Here is a 14,484-nt window from a genome sequence, read left to right as displayed (position 1 = left end):
CAGGGAGAAGATCAGTCACTTTATTAGCCTCATAACCAAGGAACAGCACACAGAAATTTAAAGGGGCTGATTAAACTAAAATTGGAAAGAAAAAAAGTTACTTAAAGAGGCTTTGTTTTAAAAATGAAACAAGTTTTGAAGTATGTAAAAATAAACAGCTCGTAGAGTTCATGGTTAAATGGGTTTGCAATTTGTGTCAGTCTTACTGAACATAAATTGTCACTCCCTAATGTCGACTGCTTTGACTTAGACAAGTAAGGGGAGGGGTGAGGCTGATTAGGGACCAAAAAGGAGGTGTACGCATGGAGGCAGAGGGCATGGCTGAGGTACTAAATAAGTACTTTGCATCTGTCTTTACCAAGGAAGAAGATGCTGCCAAAGTCACAGTAAAAGAGGAGGTAGTTGAGATACTGGATAGGCTAAAAATTGATAAAGAGGAGGTACTAGAAAGGCTGGCTCTACGTAAAGTAGATAAGTCACCCGGTCCGTTTGGGATGCATCCTAGGTTGCTGAGGGAAGTAAGGGTTGAAATTGCAGAAGGGCTGGCCATAATCTTCCAATCCTCCTTCGATATGGGGGTGGTGCCAGGGGACTGGAGAATTGCAAATGTTACACCCTTGTTCAAAAAAGGGTGTAAGGATAAACCCGGCAACTAAAGGCCAGTCAGTTAAACCTCGGTGGTGGGAAAGCTTTTAGAAACGCTAATCTGGGACAAAATTAATAGTCACTTGGACAAGTGTGGATTAATAAAGGAAAGTCAGTACAGATTTGTTAAAGGCAAATCCTGTTTAACAACATGATAGAGTTTTTTGATGAGGTAACAGAGGGTTGATGAGGGCAATGCGATTGATGTGTATATGGACTTTCAAAAGGCGTTTGATAAAGTGCCACATAATAGGCTTGTCAGCAAAATTGAAACCCATGGAATAAAAGGGGCAGTGACAGCATGGATGCGAAATTGGCTAAGTGACAGGAAACAGAGAGTAGTGGTGAACGTTTGTTTTTCGGACTGGAGGAAGGTATACAGTGGTGTACCATAGGCGTCCGTATTAGGACCATTGCTTTTTTTGATATATATTAATGACTTGGACTTGGGTGTACAGGGCGCAATTTCAAAATTTGCAGATGACACAAAACTTAGAAGTGTAGTAAACAGTGAGGAGGATAGTAATAGACTTCAAGAGGACATAGACAGCCTGGTGGAATGGGTGGACACATGGCAGATTAAATTTAACGCAGAGAAGTGCGAAGTGATACATTTTGGCAGGAAGAATGAGGAGAGTCAATATAAACTAAATGGTACAATTCTAAAGGGGATGCAGGAACAGGGAGACCTGGGGCTCTTTGAAGGTGGTAGAACAGGTTGAGAAAGCAGTTAAAAAAGCATATGGGATTCTGGGCTTTATAAATAGAGGCATAGAGTACAATAGCAAGGAAGTTATGTTGAACCTTTATAAAACACTGGTTTGGCCACAACTGCAATATTATTTCCAATTCTGGGCACCGCACTATAGGAAGGATGTGAAGGCCTTAGAGAGGGTGCAGAAAAGATTTACTAGAATGGTTCCAGGGATGAGGGACTTCAGTTACATGGATAGACTGGAGAAACTGGGGTTGTTCTCCTTAGAGCAGAGTAGGTTGAGAGGAGATATGATAGTGTTCAAAATCATGAAGGGTTTAGATAAAGTAAATAAAGAGAAACTGTTCCCATTGGCAGAAGGGTTGAGAACCAGAGAACAGATCTAAGGTGATTGGCAAAAGAACCAAAGGCGACATGAGGAATAACTTATTTATGCAGCAAGTAGATGTGACTTGGAATCTGCTGCTTGAAAGGGTGGTGGAAGCAAATTCAATCATGGCTTTCAAAAAGGAATTGGATAAATACCTGAAGGTAAAAAAATTGCAGGACTACAGGGAAAGAGCAGGGAATGGGACTAACTGGATTGCTCTTACATAGAGCCAGCACAGGCTCAATGGGTCGAATGGCCTCCTTCTGTGCTGTAACCATTCTATGATTCTGTGATTCTAAGTAAAAAAAAACAAAGAGATTGCCTCTAGGTTTATCACTCTCACCTCTGGGTCAGAGGCCGGTGGATCTCAGCTTCGTGACAGTACTTGAGCACACAATCTAGGCCGAACCTCAAGTACAGTGCTGCGGAAGTTGTCGGATATGCCAATCCTCAGCTAAGATATCAAACCATGGCCCTTGCAACAAAAATAGGAATTTCTGTCATTGGTGTTGGATCGTTTAAACAGCTGCTCCTTTGCTAAGTACAAAATGGTGGAGGATAACACTCCACCTGCGCAAATCAGGCAGGGATGCTGATCACAAATTATCAAACAAAGGGATCCCTTTGATAGGGGCAACATAGTTGAAAATGTAATCTTTGGCAGATTGTTGAGTAATTTCCAATTGTCCTCTCTTAGAATCATAGAAATTACATCACAAAAGGAGGCTATTTATCTCATCATGCCTGTACTATTGCTAACTCTTCAATTGGAGCTGTCTACTCTAGTCCCACTCTCCCGCCCTTTCCCTCTCTCCTTTATATTCTTCCTATTCAATTATTTTGTCAATCAGGAAATACAGTTGCTACCGTCCATTACCCCACTGTCTACCAAGGTGTCATTTAGTTCCAGCATTTTCTGCTTTTAGTCAATATCCAGTATTTGCAGGAGTCTGTTTTAATCTGCTTGACTTCTTTAGAATAATTACTTTACTCCAAGAGAGGTCACAGAGATAACGCACCAGATCCAGCTACTACTTTTGGTTCTGGTGTAGTCACATTGAATCCCGTGGATATTTGAGGCTCGTGTGTTACATGTGTAAAATCTCCGCTGGGAATTTCACCAGGGATTCTCCCGATCGGCCACCTTAACTCGGTGGAAGATTGATGGAAACCCCGGATAGATGCGTAAATGGATTTGCCCCTGAAGTTACGGTGGTTGATCGAAAGAACCCCACCGAGGAAATGCTCAGCGCTCATCCCAAATGGTAGACTTGGAGAATGCATACTGTCGCAGGTTGTGCCATGTAACTGACCTAAATGACTCTTGGCAGTTTCATTTATTGGCGGATGGAGAGAGGGACATTTGCCTTATCTGTACTGTTTACAGTCTGCCTATCTAAACTACAATCTAGGCCTATTTATGCATCTGTCCAGATGTATTAACTTATCAGCCTCTCTGAGTTGCGCAATCAATAAACCTGAACCTTCAATGCTGTGATAACAAGCTCCAATGTTTTAGTTTTTTTCTGTAAAAAAGAAAAATAGATCAGATGCAGCTGCTGGGGGAAACAGCTTGCTTCTGGGCAGGGAATGGAGTGTCTGTACTCAGGAACTGAAGATTTTCTCTTTGGTACGGCCTGGGTTAGATGCATTAGGAATTAGAAAGGTAACAACAACCAATGAAAATCTGGACTCCCACCAAGCCCCTAGGACTTTTTCTCCCAATTCATGAAAATTTCAGTTTGATGCTTTCCATCGACTCTACACACCCTGAAGTACTGGAAATAAGAAGATATGAAATTAGAAATGTCCATTTCTGCTCATTGAGTTTGACTCCTTGCACAACGCCATGTATAGCATACCCACAAGATCGATTTATTTACCCCACCTTATTTAACCTCCTTACTGAGGTGAAAAATCACAAATAAAATTTCCAAGTAGAGTTTTCCTTTACAAACCCAAAGTCAAACAGCTGTTCCTATGGCCCCTATGGGATTGGAGCTATAGTTCAACAAGGCATTTGATCATCTAAGTTAAACTTACCCCTACAATCCCGATTTTAATCTATCAATTGCTTCGTATAAATTGATACATACATGTTGGGCCAGATTTAGCTCTAAAAATGATGATGAGCCTAAGAGTGCTTACCGTTATTTCAGGGCAAATGGTCGAGGAGCTTGCGGTGACCACACATTCGCAGTTAAATGCGGAAATCTGTAAGTTCCTCTAACAGATGCCCTGCTTCTCCAGAAGCTTCGCGGGAAAGAGATCTCGTTGGCTCACTCAACATTGAAATGACTGCAACAGTGCGAAGTTCCTCTTCTGCCCTGATGGAAACAAAGTAACCGCGCCAGGAAAAGGTAAGTCAAGTTTTTTAAGTGTAACTAAAATTTTAACGTGTGGCAAGTCTTAATGACTGCCAAACAGCCTCTCTGGCACTGAAATTTTAATTTTACAAGTGTGGAGTCTCATTCCTTCACATTTTAATTGTTGTTTGACATTTAAAATAGAATTTAATTTTTTAAAAACTTTTTCTTTCTGTCTCTTTTATCTCTGGCTTTTAATTTACTATTCCAACTGACACTTCCTGGTTCTGAGCCTGCGCTGCTGATTAATATGCTTCAATCTGATTGGTTAAGGGGATACACAGTAGCTTGCCCCATTCATGCAAGTTCCAGATGCCCAGGAGAGGCCGCTGTGCTGGATTGAGCACTGGATAAGAGGAACTTGCCGTGCAGAAGCCCATGAAAAGTCTACGGGCAAGTCCAAGCCTAACAAATGGCGGGAGCCGTTTGTTCGCTGCTCAGAGCAAAATTCGGCCCGTTGTTTTCTTGTTGAAGCTTTTAGTTTCACTATGAGGGATTTCAATATTGAAGAATGGAGCACATTACCACCTTCACTTAGTTTAGCTTCTACATGTCCTAACGTAGGCAGACACAGCTCTTTGAAGGCGGCAGGACAAGTTGAGAAGGCTATTATAAAAGCATATGGGATTCTTGGCTTTATAAATAGAGGCATAGAGTACAAAAGCAAGGAAGTTATGCTAAACACTGGTTACACAAGAAAGTTATAAAACACTGGTTAGGCCTCAGCTCGAGTATTGTGGCTAATTCTAGGTACCACACTTTAGAAAGGATGTCAAGGCCTCAGACAGGGTGCAGAAGAGATTTACTGGAATGGTACCAGGGATGAGGGACTTAAGTTATGTGGAGAAACTGGAGAAGCTGGGGTTGTTCTCCTTAGAGCAGGGAGGGTTAAGGGGAGATTTGATAGAGGTGTTCAAAATCATGAACGGTTTTGATAGAGTAAATAAGGAGAAACTGTTTCCAGTGGCAGAAGGGTCGGTAACCAGAGGACACAGATTTAAGGTGATTGGCAAAAGAACCAGAGGCGATATGAGGAAACATTTTTTTTTTGCAGAGAGTTGTTATGATCTGGAATGCACTGCCTGAAAGGGTGGTGGAAGCAGATTCAATAATAACTTTAAAAAGAGAATTGGATAAATACTTGAAGGGGGAAAAAAAATTACAGGGCTATGGGGAAAGAGCAGGGGAGTGGGAGTTATTGGCTAGCTCCTCCAAAGAGCTGGCACAGGCATGATGAGCCGAATGGCCTCCTTCTGTGCTGTAACTCTGATACTATGATACCATAACTCCTGCAATGGCTTCCCGTTCCACCCCAAATGGTTACCTTGAGAGTATCTCAACATTCCATCCTTGGCTTCTTCCTTTTCTCATCTACATGTCATCTCATTCCTCATCTCAGAGTCATTAGCTGTAGGCATGGGGTCAGCTTCCTTCTGTATGCTGATACACCCAACTTTACCTCTCCACCACCTACTTAGACTTCATGACCACCGTTGTGCTGTCTGACTGCTTGTCTGACACGGTCATGGATGATCATAAACTTTCTCCAATTTAGCATTGGCAAGATGGAAGCCATTCTGTTTGGCTCTTGATTCCACCTTTCTCTCTGTCTGCTCATCCAGGCTGAATGGTGCTCAGCCTTAGTGTCCGGCTTTATCCTGAACTAAGCTTCAAAGCCCATATCACATCTATCACCAAGATCATCTATTTCCAAATCTACAATATTGCCTCTTCCTTTAACTCACTTATGTTGCTGCTGAAATATATACCTTTGCGTAACCTTTGCCCTTCCAACTCTGGCCTCCTTCGTAGCTCCCCTGTTCTACTCTATCTTTGCTGGCAGAGCTTTCAATTATCTTGTCCCCACACTCTGGAATGCTCTCCCTGCATCCCTGCTTCAAAAGCCTCCTTACAACCTACCTCTTTGACCATGCCGTCAGTCACCTGAAACTGGTGAACTGGTTCAAGGTTAGGAAAAAACAAGCAACTATTATGTCAGAGTTGGGGGAAGTGCCTCAGGGCTTAGCGCTGGGACCACTACTGTTTCTAATTTACGTACACAACCTAGATTCAGAAACTCAATGCAAAGTGGTCAAATTTTCAGATGATACCAAACTAGGAAAGCAGCGGAATTAGAAGAGGCAGCCTAGAAAGTACAGAATGATTTGGAAAAGATATGTCAGTGGAAATTTAATGCAGACAAATGGAAAGTGCTACACAAAGAAAGGAAAACTAGATGACATACGTACTCCATGAATGGAGTTAAAATAGCTCGGGATGAAGTTGAAGGAGACCAATGAGTCTTAGTAAACTTGACACTAATCTTGTCGAAACAATGGTAAGATGTTGAACTACATAGCCAAAGCAGTAGAATATAGGTCAGCAGAGGAAATGATCAAATTTTATAGTGCTCTAGTCGGACCATAAGGCTAATCCCCAGTGTTATGGGTACAAGTTATGAAAAAGGACTGGAGAAACCTGGGGTTTTCAGCCTGCAAAGGAAGCATCAGAAGTATACAAGATTGTTAAGGATGTAAAAAAAATTAGGAAAGAGTAGGTCTGTTTGATTGGATGGCCAATATTGTATCAAATAAGATTGTGCACTTTTGCTTTTCTATTCATAGAGAGTACAGTCATACAGGAAAGGGCGCATTCATTTAATGCTGACTCATTCACTCAGTTGACGATTATTGGCATAGTCATGTCAGGGCAAAGAGGGCTGATGGGTTCTCAGGTGGCAGGATGGGTATTGATTTGAGGGAATGTTTCGTTATTTGTAAGTGGCAAGGAACGAAGTCAGGCTGTGGTGTCCAGGTAGATTTCTGGGGGTATCTGCCCACTGATGCTCCTTGCAGCTGTCAGCGAGGACTCCTCTGAGTGGATGTTGTCCTGATGTTCTGCTCCCTGAGGCTCAGAATCCTCCAGAGCCAGCGCTTCCTCTTTAGCAGTGTCAAACTGCAGCCCTTCCTGGGTGCAAAGTGATGAAGGGCACAGCAGGTGATGACAATTCTGGAGGCCCTATCTGGCACATAGTGCAGAACCCCACCTGGCATGTCTAGGTATTGAAAGTGTGCTTTTAGCGCCCCAGTGGTTCCCTCAATCACCACCCTGCTGGCTGCATGTGCCTTGTTGTACTGCGCCTCTGCTTCTGTTTAGGGCTCGTTGCACTGGGGTCATCAGTCATGGCAACAGGGTATATTCTTTATTGCCCAGTAGCCAGCATTGATATGGTTTTCTTCTGTGAAAAGATCAAGGAGTGCCAAATACCGGAGGATGAAAGCATCACGGCAGCTTCCTGCATACTGGACGTTGACCTGATGGATCCTCTGAGTGGCGTCACAAATTGTCTTCACATTCATACAGTGGAATCCCTTCTTGTTCACATAAATAAGGAGTTGTTCTGTGGGCGACTTCAATGCGACATCAGTGCCATCGATGGCACCCTGGGAAAGCCTGCAACCCCATAGCACTGTGTGTCCCTTTTTTTTCTCTACTGCTTGGCTGTGATGCCAAAGCTAAGGAAGTGGGCTGCTTTGCTGTACAGAGCATCAATGATCTGATGTATACAAGCCCTCACTGTTCCCTACCTTATGTTGCAGAGATTCCCTGTGACTGCCTGAAAGGAGCCTGAGCCATGAATGTGGAGGGCAGTGGTGATCTTCATTGCTAGTCTAGTAACCAAATGAACTGCCAAATCATTTAATCTTGGATATTTTCCATTTTAAAAAAAGCTGAGTTTTCTGATTGCCAACAGAACAGGATTCATGAAAGACCAGGTGAACAAGGAAAATATAGAAGCTGCTTTGCTTTTCAGATTCTGCACCCCGTATAACCCCTCTGAGTCCCCTGTTTAGAATACAGCCTGTAATTTACTCCAGAGTCTCTGCTATTTTGTAGAGAAACCATATGAACCCATCAATTACATTCCAGCCTATGACTTGCTCCTAAGTATCCAGTACTCTGTGTGTAAACCATCCAAATTCCTTGATTAGATTCCAGCCTATCTCATTATTCTATAAATAAACTATCTGTACCCTTCAATTAGATTACAGTATATAATTCACTTCTAGTCATTGCTCTCTATTATGCTAGCAAATCACTTGATGTGTTGCTGTCTCCCTGTGATATATCCCAGCCTGTGCACTATGCTGTATAATGATAATAACCCAACTCTATCATTTTAGCCATGATTAAGGTCAGCCTTCTGATATACAGTGAAACCTGGTCCGACAGACACTTGCAAACGACAGACAACCATAAAATACGGACACTTGATGACCGTCCCAAATATTTTACATTATAAAAGATACAAGAGGCACTCTGAAACGACAGACAATCGCAAATTCCGGTCTACGGATAGCCTTCAGTGTAACAAGCCCAATTTACTTAATGTACTTTACACCTTAAAACATTAGACACAGGCCACTGTAAAAATTTTCACCAGCGATGTCACCAGTGCCTAATTACAAGAGGCTGATTGCAATTAAGGTTCCCCGTGTCTAATGACCATGAAATGTAAGGCATATGTTTTAAACCAATTTCAGGAAAGATTTGAGAAAATGGCTGCTAAACCCAAGCGTAATGAGTTATCACTGGACCAAGAAAATCAAACTCGTTAATCAGCACGAGCAAGGCAGCCAAAGCAAAGGCTGGCATTCAGATTGTGCACATTTTGCCATTGTGCATGTTCTCCTTAAACTTCCAACCTCTCAAGACTACGTTTCTGGTAGTACAAGAAGATGATAGCTCAAGGGCAAGATGCCAACCTGGAGAAAGGCATTCCTGATCAAGTATGAGTTCTGAAGACACATTTCCACTGACGCGTCCAAGGAGTTCTAGCAGGATCTTTGCAGCTGCCCACATGGGTAACAAAGGGTCTATGCAATCCACTTCAGCAACAGGCAGAACTCCCTCTGATCAGTCCTCTAGCTCTCTGAAGACAATAGGAATTCCATAAGCAATGACCGTGCTAGGCAGATATGGCAGTTGCCAATTGCAGGAAAGTCCCATGGATGATAGGTGAGCATAACAGAAAGAGTTTTTTAAAAATAGGCTAAATGTAACTTGATTGCAAGAGAAAAAAAAAACAATGTTAATAAATTAATGCAACAGAAGGAAGCCCAAAAATGTTTTGAGATTATTTACCAACTCAATGCTTGAACCATATCCAGAAGTAACTTCTGCCTACGCACCTGCAGTTGAATTCAATGCACCTCTTTATAGAGGTGCAGACTGATGATGCCATGTAATAGGTGAGTAAGAATGGAAAATATGAGGCAGGAAAGCCCCTGCTAATTTGTATACTTTTTGAGGCTTGCTTGTGTGCTGGGGCAGTGTGAGCCTCCTATTCTCCCAGTGCTGCCAGGAATTACCAGGCAGCACATTTCCAGTGCATTTTAGGTCCTTGGCTTCTGCCCTGAATTTCCATTCCACCCTGGCACCCGCTTAGCACATGAGAGTGTAAAATGTTCCTATTGTTACTCTGGGATATAGTATGCATGGTGCCTACCAAACTTGGGAGCTGCTAAGCCTGGAGGCTGTCCGGAGGGTGTGACAATTTCTAGCATCTGAGTATCCGGTGCATGTTTCCAAGAGAAGCCTCTCATGGCCATCATAAACAGACATGCATAAGCGGAGACCACCTAATGTCAAAGAAGCTGTCCGGAATTAAGGAGATGGCCCCTGCCATTTTGGGACTGAGGTCCGTGCAAGGAGTAGGGAATGGAAAGTTTGGAGACACCCTGCCATCTGTCAATCCTCCTTTTATTAGTCTCAGTGTTACCCATATTCAATCTCTGCTGGATCGAGTAATGGGAAATAAACCAGAACAGATAAGAGAAGTAACCGTAGGGGAATATCTAGGCAATAGTGATCACAACATAATAAGGTTTAAGATAAAGATTGAGAAGGACATAAATAAGACAAAGACCAAAGTAATAAATTGGGAAGAATCTGATTTTTAGGGGATAAGAATGGAACTAGGGAAAGTAAAACAAATTTACTGACAAACAAAGAAATAGAACAGCAGTAGGAAACATGGTGATCAAGAGAGTCCAGGAGAAATATATCCCACTAAAAAGCAAGTACAAACTAGCCAGTAATAACACATCATGGATGAATAAAGAAATAAGGGCAAAATTGAAACTAAAGAAAAAGGCATACACTAAGTACATAGACAATATAAGAAAGGATGACTAAAGGGAATATGAAAAAGTTAGAAATGAAGTAAAAAAAACAATAGGAAAGCAAAGAGAAACTATGAAATTAAATTATAAAGGAATATAAAAAGAAATAGTAAAGTATTCTACAGACACATTAATAACAAAATAAAAATCAGGATAGGGATATGGTCACTAAGGATTACACATGATAAACTCACAGGTAATGACAGCGAAATGGCAGAAATATTAAATAATTACTTTGCCACAGTATTTACCAGGGAGACTAACAAGGTGCATATGACATTAGAAGAGAAGAGATCAAAAAAGATATGAAGACATTGAAGATAGAAAGGGGGGAGATAATTGAAAAAATAATCAAACTTAGAGAGGATAAACCCCCTGGTCCGGATGGATTGCATCCGCACATATTAAAAGAAGTTAGGGAAGAGATAGCAGAGCCACTATTACATATATATAAAAATTCATTAGAAAAGAGAATAGAGCCAGAAGACTGGCGAACAGCCAATGTAATTCCTATATTTAAAAAGGGAGATAGAACAAGTCCAGGAAACTATAGACCAATTAGCTTAACATCGATGATAGGAAAGATAATGGAATCATTACTCAAAGATGTAATAGAAAAACATCTAGAAATTGAAAGTATAATAAAGAATAGTCAACACAGATTTCAAAAGGGGAGGTCATGCTTGACCAACTTTATTTAATTCTTTGAAGGCATAACAGAAAGGGTAGACAAGAGTAATGTAGTAGACGTAATATATTTGGATTTTCAAAAGGCCTTCAAAATGGTATCACATAGTAGACTCATGACTAAGGTTAGAGCATGTGGAGTCAGGGGACAAGTAGCAGAATGGATAGCAATCTGGCTATTAAACAGAGAACAGAGAGTAGGGGTTAAAAGTAGTTAGTCAGACTGGCAAAAGGTGGGCAGTGGTGTTCCACAAGGACCGGTGGTGGGACCACTGTTGTTCACCATTTACAATAACGATTTGGACTTGGGAATCATAATTTCAAAATGTGTGGACGACATCAAATTGGGAGGTATGGTTAATATTGAGGAGGACTGCGACAAAATACAGAAAGACATTAATAAACTTTCAGAGTGGGTGTGTAATTGGCAAACAAATTGCGATACAGGTAAGTGTGAAGTGGTACATTTTGATAGGAAGAATAAGAAAGCCACATACTCCTTGGAAAATAAGTGACTAAATTGGGTAGAGGAGCAGAGGGATCTTGGAGTACAGATACACAAATCACTAAAAGTAGCAACGCAGGTTAATAAGGTCATTAAAAAAAGCAAACCAAGCACTGGGGTTCATTCCTACAGGGATAGAATTGAAAAGCAGAGAAGTTATGTTAAACTTGTATAGAATCTTGGTTAGCCCACACTTGGGAATTCTGGAGAAACTTCTTTACCCAGAGAGTGGTTAGAATGTGGAACTCGGTACCACAAGGAGTCATTGAGGTGACTAGCATAGATGCATTTAAGGGGAAGCTAGATAAACACATGAGGGAAAAAGGTATAGACTATGTTGATGGGGTTAGATGAAGAAGGGTGGGTGGACGCTCATATGGAGCATAAACACCGGCATGGACCTGTTGGGTTGAATGGCCTGTTGCTGTGCTGTACATTCTATGTTAATCTATGTAATTCTTACATAGTAACAAAGAGGCATACATTGTGTAATAGCAATATATTGCCAAATATAGTGGTATTTTGCCACTCTTAGCAGGCATTCCAGCCTGAAATCCTTGTGTCACATCTTTTTCTCTTCCTACCGAGTGTTCCCAAGATCAGACAGCTTTATCTTGTGTCAGCCAGGCCCGAACAGTTCTCAGCAGATTGCCTCACACACTCCTTGTGCTGCAAGTACTATTACAGATCCAAGCACCCTGGGCCACTTAGATAGCGAGTTGGAGAAGGGAACACCAGGTTAAGCTTCCATCACAAGTAAGGAGGAGTAAGTGGAGATGGTCGCAGAGGAACAGCATTCCTCTGCAGCATGGGTATGGCATGGGAATCTTGCTGGGATTTTTGTCTGTGTTGAATTTTAAGTTGTCTTTTGTAGTGTCAGAAACAATGTTTAAGAGATTAAAATCCAAGGTTACAAAGAAGGCTGGATTCTCCTCCTACTCGCAGATTAGCAGCAGGGTGGGACTTCAGATCACCCACAAGACCCCGCCACCAACCCACTTAAGTTTTTTGGATTGGTCCTCGTTATTTATGCGGAGTGCGATGGCAGTGGTAAAATTACTGCCTATTGTACCCTACTGCTGTTTGGGAGTTTGTAATCAGCCATAGAAGAAAAGGCTAGCTCTGGACTCCCAACAGCCAATGAATCATTCTCTCTGGACCTTCAAATAACATGGGCATCATGGACTGTCACAAAATAAAGGCAATGTGGGTAGGTACTTGCCAGATGGATGTGTGCATTATAGATTGGCTGATCTGGCAGATGTCCCCTGCAGTGGCTTGGAAGGATCCTGCAGTGGAAAAGCTTGTTGCCGTGGTAATCTTCACTGCTACAGAAAGAGCCACCCTTGTTCTGGAAGTTGGTTGTAGGTCAGCCTGCAGCAGCTGGTATAGCCCTCTGATAGCCTCTTTTGTGAAACAGAGGCGGTGAAGAGAGTTCTCCTCTGACCGATGCAGAGCAGGTCACCATGGAGATAAGTGGCACCTCTGCATCACTGATAATCGGAGATGGAGAGACTGGGAATCCGCAGATGCCTGGTGACAAAATTAAAAATATCTCTGACACACATGTTGACTTTATTTCATAAATTACTGAACTATGAGAAGCCTGAGTATGCTGATTGGCAAGATTGTTACTTTGCCAGGACTAATTCATATCTGTTTCTTCTGTCTTCCAGGGCCTACACGCATAGAGCAGCAGTCTGTGGACATGCCTGATGACTTCCTCAGAGTAGCTCATTCTTTCTGAGGGTGCACCATCATAGGACATACAGCCATGCACCAACGTGGGTCCTGTTACACAGTTAGTTGGGTTTTCACCTGGTGATTCACAACTCACAAGTGAGCACGAGCAGACACTGGTGGCAGGGACAGCTGTTGAGAGTCCGCATCCACAATAGTGGAGAGAATGGAGCAGTCCAGCTCCAACATTGGTGGATTGATGTTGCAGGTACGTTCCATAATGTCTGCCATGGAGGGACTGGCTGCCTCTGTGGAGCTTCAAGCACGGTTCTCAAATGAGTCTATGCACAGGCCATGATCACGGCCGTGCAGGAGATCTCTGCCACCTTAAACAGGATGACAGGCACGTTATCCGTGGCCTTTCAGTGCGTCACTGATCTGCACCAAGCTGCTCTCCAGCAGAGTGGTAGGAGTGCTGTGGCGCTGGTCTAGGAGAGGGATGATGGCGAAAGTGGACATGGAAGTGGGAACTCCACTTGAAGCTCTCCCATGTCTCTCCTGCTGCCACCCACCCCCCCCAATCCCCCCCCTCAGCAGATACCCGACATACTGCCTCGGTGCCCAATGGCTGAGTCTGCTCCTGCACAGGTGCAGGTGAGGCAGTCTTTGGCGGGGCCATCACGGGCTCCAAAACCCAGAGGTTGCAGGCCAAAAGCATCTCAGCAGTCAGGGCAGGGATCTCAGCAGCCTGCCTCTACCTCTGCTGAAGCCACAGGGGATGCACCACGTAGAAGTGGTAGGAAGTGTGAGAGAAAGCTATTGTAATTCACCAAAGGAATGCACAAGGGTGTTTGACAAAATGTTATGTTCTAAAGTTTCCTTTTTTTATAACATAAAATTTAATGATTTGAAACACTTCCCGGTCTTGCCCATTATTGCATCCCGAGTGTTAAATCGCCCTTTCATTTGCTTCATGATGAATGTCAATACATTGGGCGGATGTGCATTGGGTGTATGCATGCTTGAAGAACTGTCTTGTGCAAAGCGTGGGGGAGGTGGGGGGTGGGGGGGGATTTGGGGCAATGGACAGCAGAGGATTTCATTTTTTTATTGTTTCCAGTCTGACAAATGAACTGAACCTTTGAGTTCCTGGCACCCAAGCAGCAATGTACGTGGCTGGTCTGGCAATGGGTGCCCCATCTTCATATTGCTCCTCGTCCTCCTCCTCCTCTTCTTCAATGGTCTCATCATCAGAAGATGATTGATGTGCGCCTTGGTCATCCTTCACCTCTAATCCTCGCTGCTATGCTATGTTGTGCAGAATGTTTCTG

The sequence above is a fragment of the Heptranchias perlo genome, chromosome 17, assembly GCF_035084215.1.
Source record: "Heptranchias perlo isolate sHepPer1 chromosome 17, sHepPer1.hap1, whole genome shotgun sequence".
Lineage (NCBI taxonomy): Eukaryota > Metazoa > Chordata > Chondrichthyes > Hexanchiformes > Hexanchidae > Heptranchias > Heptranchias perlo.
The sequence above is the reverse complement of the archived record's forward strand: the minus strand, read 5'-3'. Positions refer to the sequence as shown.